The sequence below is a fragment of the Zootermopsis nevadensis genome, unplaced genomic scaffold (assembly GCF_977971745.1).
Source record: "Zootermopsis nevadensis isolate Lab colony 2312 unplaced genomic scaffold, Znev_1.0 Znev_ptg000024l, whole genome shotgun sequence".
Lineage (NCBI taxonomy): Eukaryota > Metazoa > Arthropoda > Insecta > Blattodea > Termopsidae > Zootermopsis > Zootermopsis nevadensis.
Window position 1 is genome coordinate 16,721,450 of NW_028259156.1, and position 12,720 is coordinate 16,734,169.

Sequence of the window (12,720 nt, forward strand, 5' to 3'; positions counted from 1 at the left end):
CAGATTTATTATTTATTTAGTGTTCTGTCTGACGACAGGTCCATATGAACAGGATCCTTCCATCCTTTTCTCGGACTGGGACCTGTTCATATACGTTCTTGGCAGATGATCCAGAAGTGGTTTGCCATTGCCTTCTTCTGTGTGTGAATGGAGTAATTGTTGGGATGCCACGGAGAAACCGGGGAAGCCCCCGGAGGAAAACTCCGTGTTGCCTAGACCACAGCCTTGCCCAACACAAGTTATAAATTCGGGCACCAGATATAGGTCATTAATTAAAAAAATTGTTGTACATGTACGGAGATAGGTCACTGATGAGAGCACGCGTTACTTTTTATGCATATAAGTAGGCCACAGTGTAGTATGATTATTAATACGTTGCGGGTAGTCTCACCATATGAACTGAAACATTTTAAGGAAAACAGGCATTACAACTTCTTCCCAGAACGTCTTGTTTAAGAAACTTTCCCTCGCAAGAAATGTCGTGAAAACAGACTTCGTAGCATTTTTAAGACAGTTGCGTTGTATGCTCTAGCCACACTTACGAGTCGGTCTAATGCCCTGTAAAGCCACCGCGACACCGTCGTTTCAGCATTTCAATGTACACACGGCGACAAACAGTTTAGTTCCGTAGCGTGAGAGCTTGCCCGACTCTGTACGTAATTAACTGAGGCATTTCCAGGCAGGGGCTGAATCAACAACAGCAAAGCGTGGAACGGCAACCACAGAATGTAATGGCATCTGGTGCAATGTACACTGAATGGTGTTGCCGATTCAAATGAAGCTAGAAGTGTGATCTCGATATTCAAACAAAACGAGTCAGCCATTAGACTTCCCCCCCCCCCCCCCTGGTAACTGGTAGTACAGTAGCGTACAAAGGGTTAATCATAACTTGTCGAACATCGGATTATCCTCTGCCTGTAATATGGTATCAATCACGAAACATTTGATGTGCACTGCAGTGTTTATTCTTGCCAGAGTACTCGTAATTGTATTGCGCTGTTTACTGACTGACGTGGATTGTTCGTGATGTTTATGCGATTGTGCGTGTGTACAGTCCACGACTGTAATCTTGAGACTTGCGGAAGTCTCAAGATTACAGCCGTGGACTGTAGGACATGTTTCAGAGACCAGATCGGTTGTTTTGTGACGTCAAATAGGATGCGAAGACGGTCTAACTGAATAAACTAATTTACTGATAACCTGGTAGCGAAATCCGTAGGTCCAACAAGGCCGAAACCAAAACCAGCCATTGAACAGATTCTCGAGTCACTTCTGTCCATATCCCGTGCTCAGAACATATTTTCCTAAAATCCTTCCATCCTTAGTCTTCTGAGACTTTAAATGGACTTTCCTTAGATATTTATTCCCCACGATTATGTGTGTACTTCTTGTGTCCCTCATCCTAGTTATATGCCCACGACATGGTTGCCTTATAGATATTACTGCCCTAAGTTGTTCAAGGGAGAATAATATTTTAACATGTAACTTTAAAACTTGTGAGATTTTAAGTTCTCAAGGCGGCGTGTGAATATGAAAACCTCGTTGGTTATTGCTTCGTGTAGTCTCGTACAAGATTACCGACGTTTTAGACTTGCGTTCATCATTGGGCAGTAAGCACGTCCGAAACGTCGGCTAACTTCTACGAGACTAAACAGAGCAGTGTCCCAGAAGGTTGTTGTCTTTAACATAAAGATAGACTTTCCATTGTATATGCTGTTTATTTTAATCTGTATTACGTGAATTTATGGATTACATTTATAATTGCTCGTACTTACCTCTTCGAAGATCTCCATTCGTAAATAGATTTTTCATAACCTGCGTCTTTCCCACCTAATTGGTTTTTATTTTGGTTTTGGTATCAATAAGTAAACGTACCAATTCCATTTTCAAGAATTCGGAGATTTTACGAAAGACCTTTAAAACTTCCACGTGCCTCTTTCTTTGAAGTATTTTTACATGTGCCGTTATATTTGTAGTAAAGAGGTTGTTTCTTACAGGCAGGGTGTCATGAGGACGAAATTGAAATTCTGATTACATTGAAACATTCCAACGTACACATGAAATATATCACAAAAAAATGTATCGGTTTTACAGGAAATGGTGAGCGAGGAGCCGATTAAAACAAAAATATAAAAATAACCGTGCTTGAAAATAAATAAAATATAAAAGTGAACAGACTGAGATAAGACGTCTTGACGGTAGTTCTGAGTTGTGACATCTTGTAGGTGGTTAAAAACGTTCTGGAGGAGCGTGTCGCATCCATCTTCAGGTTGAAATGAAACTTCACTGCAAGACCACGTGATATCACAACCTTGAAGACCATAATTGAGAAAACTGATAAAATGTGTGAGAAGTGAATGGAAGGAAAATTATGTAACGATTATCTAAAGGTCTGTGTAATATCGGATGATAAATTACAATGCTAGCAAGTTGGTCAATGAAATATGTATTTTTGTGTAGTTACAGGGAATCCAGTCCAGTTTTACTTAAAGAGGTCATGCTAATGGAAATATAATTTTCCCTTTATGCGTTCATTTTAGAATTTCATGTAAAGAATCGTTGTTCACATGGAACATATCCAGAGAAGGAAATGTTAGAAATTCTTGTGCTTATCATTGTTAAAGTTAACTGTTTGATTAAATTTTGTATTTATGAAAGAATGTCTTTAAAGAAAAGCGGAAAAAATCTCAAGAGATGAGAAGCGTTACCTTGGATACCTCTTCTATATTGTGTCAGTTGTTAATGTGCCCAGTTTGTACCTGCGTCGCCAATGCAAGTACTCCACCGAACTTGCAGGACGGCCAAGTTTCAACCATGAATTCCCCTCCCCCAATAATCGCCCATTAAAGGCGCCAGTCGCTTGGTCGCCTCGCACCCACCGGTGGTTAGAATACAGTATTTTGAAAGCCTCTATTCATAAATACATGCTACGGTTGGTTCTCTGCCATATTCCCTTAGCCAACACCGAATACTTTAAGGAAACTGACTTGCAGATAGGATTGGATTGGATTGGATTTCGTGTATAAGCCTATATTGAAAGATGGAGAGACTGCTTGCTATTTCTGTGAATTTCATATGACGTCAACGAACGTTTCGCGTTGTGATTTCTCCCATCCAATCAGATCTTAACCAGTGTGGGCGTCGAACGGTGTACTTATTTTGCTGAGTGTTTGGTTTTTCCGCTTTGTGTGTGTGTGCATTACTGAAAACAAGCCACAAGGATTAAAATATTCTAACGTAACCCGTCGAAGAATTTTGTCGGAATTTTCATCGCAAATGAAGAGACTGTTTATTTTATGAGTAAGGACATACGCGAGGTAGTAGATGTCTAACAAGGTATCCTGATATTGTCATATGTTTTATAAGTTTTGAGGACTATAATTTAGGCAGTTAGTCGCCATATTTTTACCTCAGAGGCCTGGGTTCGCACCCAGGACATTTCATGTAGGTTTTGTTGTGCGCAAAGTGGCACTGTGACAGGTTTTCCTCATAGTATTTCGGTTTCTCCTGCCAATATCTTACCCTTCTGTTCCGTATTCACTCATGTATCACCTCGAGGATGGACAGTGGACCCGTTAGCGGCCGCATTTCCATGGAGACAGTTTTATCTCAATCCCAACAATAAGTATCGGGAGCTCTTTCAAAACATTTTATCTTTTTTTGTCTGTGTTTGAAAAATATTCGAAAAACTTGTAAGCGCGTCTCGGGAAATAGATATGTCCCCTTCCTTCCCTTCCTTCTTCTTTTTCTTATTTTATTTCTGACTAGACAGCATGGCGACGACGCGAAATTTTGCTGGCATCTTTCCCACTACCGATAAGATTCGTTCCGAAAACCTAGAGAGTTTTACAATTTAGTATATTGGAAGAATGTCATGTGTGCACAAATATCTGTTGTCATTATGGGTGTGTGTTGAAACATAGGGACAAGTAAGGCTGTCGTTTCAGAACAAACAGAAATGACCTTTATTCAGTCCTGTCCTACAGGTCTTATATTTTTATTTACTTTGTATATACATATTTATACTCCATTACTGCTTGTATCAGACAAGAGTGAAACATGTAACAGTTTATAAGATAAGTAAATGTCCCTGATAATATTCCTAAATACTTTATTCTTCGAAAATATATATCGGTCTTCTAAACAACCAGTAGGTATTGGAACAAATGAAGAAGATTAAAATGTAAAGTAGAAAGCGACAGAATTAATGTTGTATGAGGGTTGGAAGTTACAGGGAAAAGCTAGGGACACCTCGTGTGTGAACAAGGTGAATGGAAGACATGTACGAAGACTTGAAAAAGACATTCTGTGTTGTTTATTGATGGAGGAATTCAGTTTGAATCACACCCACTTCTTTAGAGTTTTTCTAAAACTTCGTTATGTCTTTACGAGAATTTTCTGTTTTTCCTGTTAATAGTGGGACTAAAAGATGTTCAGTTTTCTTCACTCTGTTACGCATTTCGCAAGAATCGTCCGACTTCGCGTTTGACTGGTCAGAATTTCTGTTTCGTATTCGGTAGGTCAAGGTTTAGATTATGGGACCAAGTTCAAGGCTTAACATGGTTTTTCCGGCGGATAGAACATTACAACTCTCTTACGTGCACGTGACAGTGTATAAAAACGCTTTTTTCAGGCACTACTCCAGGTGGACCAGCACTCTCTCGTCCAGTGTTGTAGTGGTCACTGACCTTTGACTGCTTATTCATTGTGATAAACATTACCCTTTTACCGAGGAATGGCACTTTGTTCTATTGAATATTAGCGCCTGGCGGCTGTGTTACCTCGCCCATGTACCAAGCGATCCATGAACATTAATCATTCTAAAGCGTACGAGATTGACTTTGTTTGCATATCTGATGACTCTGTTTTCTTTAAAGCTGACAAGTTTTTTTTTCGACTGGCAATTTACTATGAACATTTTAATTGGCCTTACGTAAAAAACGTAGTAACTACACTTTATTAAACGAGAGTTTTTTTTCCTTGTTGTCACTTTCCTCAGTTTTTACGTTTATTTATTGCAGAAATAAATAAATGTGTTTATTTCTTTTATGTTTTCCGTCTTGTGCTGAGTTAACGTGAGGGGACTGAACGCTGTTAGTTTGTGGAGCAAAACGTACAAAACATTTCGGAAGGTATTTTGATAACATTCAGGAAATTCATATCGATATATAAATAAAAATTGAAAATTTTAATTAGAACTTTTGAAATACAGGTTGTTTTAAACAGGCATGTGGAAAATAGTTTTGAAGCTCAGTTGGACCTTCGTATGAAGTAAAACTTGTATAGTAAACCAAGATGGACCAAAATTAAAACGTAACCACAATTTCTGGTGCTGAGTATCAGTACCAGATTTTACCGAATTCTTTAAACAAGCAAAACATCGTTTCCTACTTTGTTCTTTTCATGTTCTCACTTGTCCGCCTTGTATTTTCATTAGTATTATAAATAAATCATGGGCGCTTCAAGTGTCTCTCCAGCAGGACTACGGATTCCCTTAATTAAACATTTCCGAATATGAATATTATTAAACGTTTTATTTTATTTCGAGGCATTTATTGTGTAAATTTGTACATTGATATATTTATAAGCACCAAAATATCAATTAGAATTAATCACTTTCGTACCAAAAAAGAATGATATTATTTTGGGCTTGTAGCTGGTATTTAATGCTCACTTAAAGGTAGAGAAGGGCAGTAGTTGGTAGGATACGTGAGCGATATTGCAGAATACAGGAGGTATTCAGACGCACTCATTAGGCATTTGTGTGGAAAATTCCGTACCGTTTCGTGACAGGGTAAGTCCAGGAATAAACTGAGCTGGAGTAAATGTGAGAGACGCAGTGTTTTACTACAATTTAGTTTGTAATAGTTTCTGCTGTTCATTTATTACTGTCTTTCTTTTCTGTTTTCATTTTATTACGTTGCTATTCCTCCACATCCCTTTACCTGCTCTCTCTCGTTCTTATTTCACTCTCTCTTTTCTCTTTATGTTATTTTATTTTATCTTGTTACTTTCCCACTTGGTGAGTGCTTTTCATTCATAGGTCCATTTCTCGTTCCTTGTCTTTATGATCTCTTTGCATTTCCCTCAGACGTACAGATTCTCATATTTGTTTACTTTACCAAATGTTACTTCTGTGACCAAATCAAAAAGGATGTCATGTGGCACGTACCTTCTTTTGCGATAATGTACCGTTGGATAAGATAGGCTAAGAGAAGCAGTTCTCAAACTGTGGTACCGGTACCCCTTGGGGTACCACAGATGTTTTCAGGGATACCATAATCCTAATTTATGTGCTTACAGTATAAAATAAACGCGAGCTTTGAGCAATCATGAGTCATAAACCATTTTAAAATTAATTGGGATTGTAGGCTTAAATAAAAGCTAATATACATCTAAAAATGTGAAAGTTTCTCTTATCCTCATAATTTTTAAGTTCCTTTTGCGTGAGGTACAAGATATTTCTTTGGTTTTATCAGGGGTACGAGGCACAAAACGTTTAAGAACCCTTAACCTGTAGAGAACCATTATGAATAATTAATCAGAGTAGATATGGGACGAAGCGGTTATGGACTGTAATATGTTAGGTGTACCATCTCGGAAATTATCAGCAGAGACTAAGGAAAAACAGCTCAGATTCTCCGGATATCTGGTTATCGACCGGGATTTGTGTCTGATACCAAAGACTTCCTCTCAAGGCAGATTACTGCTGTGCTGAGACAAGAAATCTTATGTTCCTCCGCTTTCCCAGTTAGCTCATTCTTTCGCCCTCTCTCCGTCTTATACTTCTCTTCATTTCCCAATTTTTCTCATGTTCTCCTCCATCTCTTTACCTCCTTTACAATTTTCTTCATTGCTACGTTTAGTGTCTGAAAGAATTGAAGCGAACCGACTAAGGAAAGGTCACAAATTGTATGAAACCCGCATATTTGTAACAAAGTTAACCGTGTTTGTCGATTTTCTTTGGGCGAAGGAAAATGTACCCTGTCACTCAGCATTATGATCAGCAATATGATAATGAAGCCCACACAACAGGTAAACCCTCATGAAGGTATGAAATTACTTCTCAATAATGACATAACCCGTGGCATTAGTTCTCAATTTACGTCAATATGAATATATCATCTTTCCCTAAGTCTTACCATTTAATAACTGGTAATGAATTCGCCTGTTTACTCAATAAATTGGCTGTGTTAATTGGATTATCTTGTCTGATGTTACGGAAGTTCTACTAATTGGTCTTCATAATGAGGCGCTGATTGTGACGTGTGAGTATTGTAACTTTCTAGAGCCCAGTGTGAACTGTACGTACCACGTGGTTTAACAGTGAGTTAAAGCTGCAATTAATGTTTATGTTTCTTGGTGTAACAACTATTATTTCCTTAGACAGCATTGCCCATTTGATCTCTGTAAGGGCGAAGCGTTGTGTTTTCTTTGCGGTACGGACTAGATTCTTAAATATTATTTAGACGTGCTTCGGCGTAGTGTTTAAATGGGAATTGGAATGTAAGTGACCAACTCGTATCATGCAACGTCGAAGACGATTGACTGGCACACTAGACCAGTCGCTCTGTAGACCTCTGAGAAAACAGTTTTAGAAAAGGGAGTTCCTGATAACCGTTGTTTCATTGCTGTACTGTGGTAACATTTGAGGCTTCAGAAAATGTTTTGTTTCTTCGGAATTTTGGTAAATATTTATTTTGTCTCTAGCTATGAATTTTTATGTTGTATGAGACGTGAGTCCTCACGGCTGTGAAGTTTGACTATGTTCTGAGTTGTGATATCCTCAGACTCGTAGGCAGATACCGACGACTTGGAGAAACATTTGTATATACCTACAAGACTACACGGCATCACAAGTTATAACAACAATATCGTCTTTGATACTGCACTCTACAAACGTTTTATTGTTCAGAATTTAGTGATATACATTTGTAGAAGACCGTCGGACACTTCACGATTTACATCAAAGATAATTATGGGTCATTTCGTGATTTAACACAGTATTCTATCAGGAGAATAGACATTTTTGTGACCGTGCTAATTTAGTAGTTAGCGAACTAACAAGTTATATAATGTGACTTTAGTATGCAAACCTTCGAACTTCATTTTAAGTTTGTAATTGCGTACCTTTCAGAGAATTTTAATTTGATTATTCTCCCGTAAGACAATTTCTGAATCTTTACAGTAAATTTACATGAATTAACTTTATCAAATACGTATAGGATTGTCACAAAGTTAGTTTACAGTACTGGTATTCATAGAAGAAAGTTTCACACACTAATTCAAACGACGGATAATGACTTGTGTTGTTGAAGCCATGTGCTTCAAGACACTGATAAATATTGAACATAGTTACAGACCATTAAAGCTGATGAATCACTTCGTTCTTATTCCATATGAGGACGGAATTGTAGCAGCCATATTTACTGCTGACACTTGTCGAAATGCTTTGAACAGGGTATGGTCATGTCAGTACATTTTAATTTAATCGAGTATAAGTAACTTGTAATCAATATCCGATATAATGTATCGAGAAGCGGAACTGAATATGGCTTTAATCTCCCTTATTTTATTTATTTAATAATTTTTTATCGTATTCAGAGGTTAATATCGATGGAGAATGAGTGTTAAGTTGAACTGAGAATTAGGCTGTACTTGAAACAGTCGTGGTTTTCCCCAAGCACTGACGTGAAAACTTCATGGCTTGTAGCTATCCTTCATATTGAACCTGGAACCTCAAAAACACGAAAGAGGAAACTTATCCACTCGACCACGACTTTTGTGGAATAGCAAATATAATCGAAATCAGTTTGCGTCATCTCACGATTACCAGTTAATGTAATGCGGTACGTTGTGCAAAAAAAGGCGTGAAGCGAAACGATACGTCATTTTTCATGTCATCCATCATTTTCGATTATATTGATGTCTGCTGCTCTGATTATAATCGTATCTTTTCCGTCCCTTTTGTTAAGTAGCCGGAGACGAATCGTGCGCCATGGTAACCACGTTTCTGTATTTCTGTACAATGGCAGATAAAAATGTTTCTACGTAACCGTAGGAAGCGTGTATAGAACCGCTGATTTTAGCTATCAGTCACAAGTATGATCTTGTATATTTCATCGAAACTCTTTCACTGAACAGGCGTGTGGATATGTAGCAATTTATTTTAATAGTTCAATACTGTCTGATGTAACGGCAACTGTATTCCTAAGGTACACGGATCATATCTCATCCGGCTTACCGATTATCCTCACTTTTGCTCTTAATGGGTTTCCACAGTTTGTCCAGGCGAATTCTGGGATATATATTAAAGTAAGCCACGGCTTCGTCCTTACAATCTCTTATTTACTCACCAATCATGATCATCTTACAAACTCCTGCAGTCTCGCACCTTTGGTAACATGGTCATAAATTACGAGTAATTTAATTTTCCTTAAGCTATTGTTATTAAGCACCAAGTATGTAAACTGTTAAGTAGAATCGTTGAATAAACTAAGTAACTGAATGCAGTAGAGCCCTTCTTGAGAAGCTAATAGTCGTTCAGTTGTTCAAGTAAATACCCGTTATTTGTGGACTCCGATAGTTCATTAATTCTTCACAAGAGCTCGACGCCAAACTATGTGATGAACCAGATAAATTCATTTAACCTCCTATGTCTTTAAAGCCCACTTTATTATTATTCCATCTCTGCCTAAGGTTGGCTGTGATACCTTCCTTTTATGTTTTCCGACCAAAATTTTATAAGAATTTCTCATGTACTTAAGAACCTCAAGGAATTATTTTTAGAATCATAAAATTACTTTTAAAATGATGTTACTTTGATCTGCATTTATCCGGTATAATGGGAACCACCGTTTCATTTCACATCGCTTGCCGTCTGAAGACATTTTTGTTGCTGGATGAACCCTTGTCTCTCTCGGGTACGACACTAACTTCCCCTTACTCTGAAGTTTTTATCAGCTTTGCTTTGCAATCTACTTACACTGCACTCAAATAACCGGCGTATCCACTTGTCAGGTTTCCTTTTAAGGAAACTCACAATATTACTTTCAGAGTGATCTTCGTAATATCGAAGTAGGCTCTACGCGGTTTAAACAAAAACACAAGCAGTACTCTGTTTTGCAATCCTTATTGGCCTAAATGTTCATTTATTTCAGATATGTATATTTTGTGCCACGGTGGTCTAGCGGTTAGAAGGCTGGCCTTGTAATCCTGGGGTCTCGGGTTCAATTCCCGGCGGTGCCCGAATTTATAACTTGTGTTGGGCAAGGCCGTGGTCTAGGCAACACGGAGTTTTCCTCCGGGTGCTTCCCCGGTTTCTCCGTGGCATCCCAACAATTACTCCATTCACACACAGAAGAAGGCAATGGCAAACCACTTCTGGATCATCTGCCAAGAACGTATATGAACAGGTCCTAGTCCGAGAAAAGGATGGACGGATCATGTTCATATGGACCTGTCGGCAGACAGAACACTACAAATAAAAAATGTATATTTTATTATAATGTCAATCACATTGTACAGAAGTATAACGTGTTTTACATATAAACACAGCCCCTCGGAAAATATCTCAAGTTAAAATAATAGAACTTAACACGTGTATTTTTAGCCACGTATCAATTCTTCCTAAATTAACCCCTTTTTTTTAAAGAATCTTGATAATCTTTTGAGAGTTACATTAAACTGATGCAATTCAAAAATAAACTGGCCCGGTAAATTTTATTGTAATATGCCGATACCAAATATAACCCAAATCTATTGTGTAGTTTCGATGATGAATTATGACGACGTGCAGACTCATATGCCGATGCCCCTTTGTCTTGGTTTTTGCGTGCCTTTGAAAGAGCACGTCAGAAGCAGCACTGTGACACTGACGCCGATGGTCCGGAATTTCACTTCAGTTTGCCCTCTTATAATTTAAGGCCTGTAACTTTATACAATATTATTTTATAGATCTGTATAATACATAATATTCACTATTACATAGTAAACAATAATATAATATGAATTGTGTTTGTAATGTAACGTGATATAAATGTTTTTCACTCGTATTCCATTTCAAATTGGAAGTAGGTCTGCCCTCTTCAGTGTCGCATAACAGCTTTATATATCCATATGCCTCCATGTTACTTAATGTTTCCTTACAGAAGTAATTTTCGTTTCTTGTGCGGCAAAGGTGATAATTTTTTGGACTGCGAAGCATAAGACTAATTGATTACTGCAGTTAACATCAGGATTTCCTTTCTCCTTTGTCTGTCTTTCTTCCATTATGCCCCTTCAGAGACGTTGCTAACATTAATTTCTCTCTCGATTCTCTGACAAACAGTGAAAAAATGTTCTGTCACTGAAATTTATTATGTTTACCATGTGGTAATCTAGTTTACTAGAATCAATTTATTTCCACTTAATATATCGAGTATTTTAAACAATCCAAGTATCGTACGGCGAAAATCACCCCATGACGTTATCGGTTTGCTTCTGGTCCAGTCAGAGGGAAATGTAATTAGCACTGAAAGCAGTTGCAGTTATGATTATTTATTTATTTTTTTACGTTGTACAAATATGAAGTCAGGCACAAGATCGTTGAGGAATTTAAAGCGAATTAGATCCATTTGTAATAGATTACGATAAAGAGATCATCGATAAACTTTGCCTACTTTTTTGTAATTGAATTGTTGCCGCTGTACTGCAGGCACGCAAACCTGTCACGACAGCGTCAGATAACAGAACACATGCGGACGACTTCGTTTTCAATTATCAGGTTCGCTGTGCGTTAATTAGTTTCGAATTTGCTCGCTCGGCAAGCAATACGAACTCGCTTAGGCTTCTCTTGTGGCGTATTTATCGCCAGTCCTACCCACAACTCAGCGCGTAAATATGAGGTGGAAAGAGTGTGATCGCATCATTTAATTGAAGATTTGTAAACGAGAGATTTACTTCTACACAAATCCAATTTCGACATTTTGTGTGGTAATTCCAGTTTGATGTACATATATTTTATAACTGCATTGATTGTAATTTTGCATACCTCATTGATCTTGATGTTAATTTATATGAGATTGAAATCTGTTATTAAAAGGTTAATCACAATCCATGATAATTAATTATTCTCTGTGTATTCGTTGAATACATTCCGTATTTAATAACATTGAAATATCAATATGGAGAGAAAGGATTTACAGAATTGTTTGCTTACTCCGTGATGAAGACTCATAGATCGGTAGAGCTTGTGCTGTGGAAATACGATAGCTCATTTTCCTCCATATTATTTCTCCAAAAGATGTAAGTACCTCGAAACCCGTTCCTGTGTTCAGAAATTGATTTGTCTCTTACGTCCGTCCCTAGGTCTTCTTGTATATATTTTTCCTGTGGGAACGAATGCGTCATCTTATGAATATTTTCTTGCCTTCTTTCTTTGTTTCCTCCTATTTAAATGGTATTCTTTATTTATTCAGCTGGGTTTATTATTTACAGGCTTTTTTGTTATTTATTCGTTTTGAAATGTTCCTCGTATCTGCGATAGGCGCCTAAGAAACCCCACGTGTTAGTTCACTTGTTCTTTTGTCGTCCATTCTCCAAACATGTTTCGTTTAAAAACCATTAACTCTGCATGAAACTTTGTGTCGCCTCAGTAAGATATATCGTTTCATTTTTACGTTGTTATATTTGTAAATTTTTTAAAAATCTTTTTCTGGATCTTGATATTTTTAAGCCCAG

The 12,720-nt window shown here is 37.6% G+C and overlaps 1 protein-coding gene across 2 annotated transcripts in view; it reads left to right on the forward strand.

Annotated features, from left to right (window-relative positions):
- The window catches only part of RYa-R (RYamide receptor), a 123,433-nt gene that overhangs the window by 26,552 nt on the left and 84,161 nt on the right, over positions 1–12,720 (forward strand). The window lies entirely within an intron of this gene.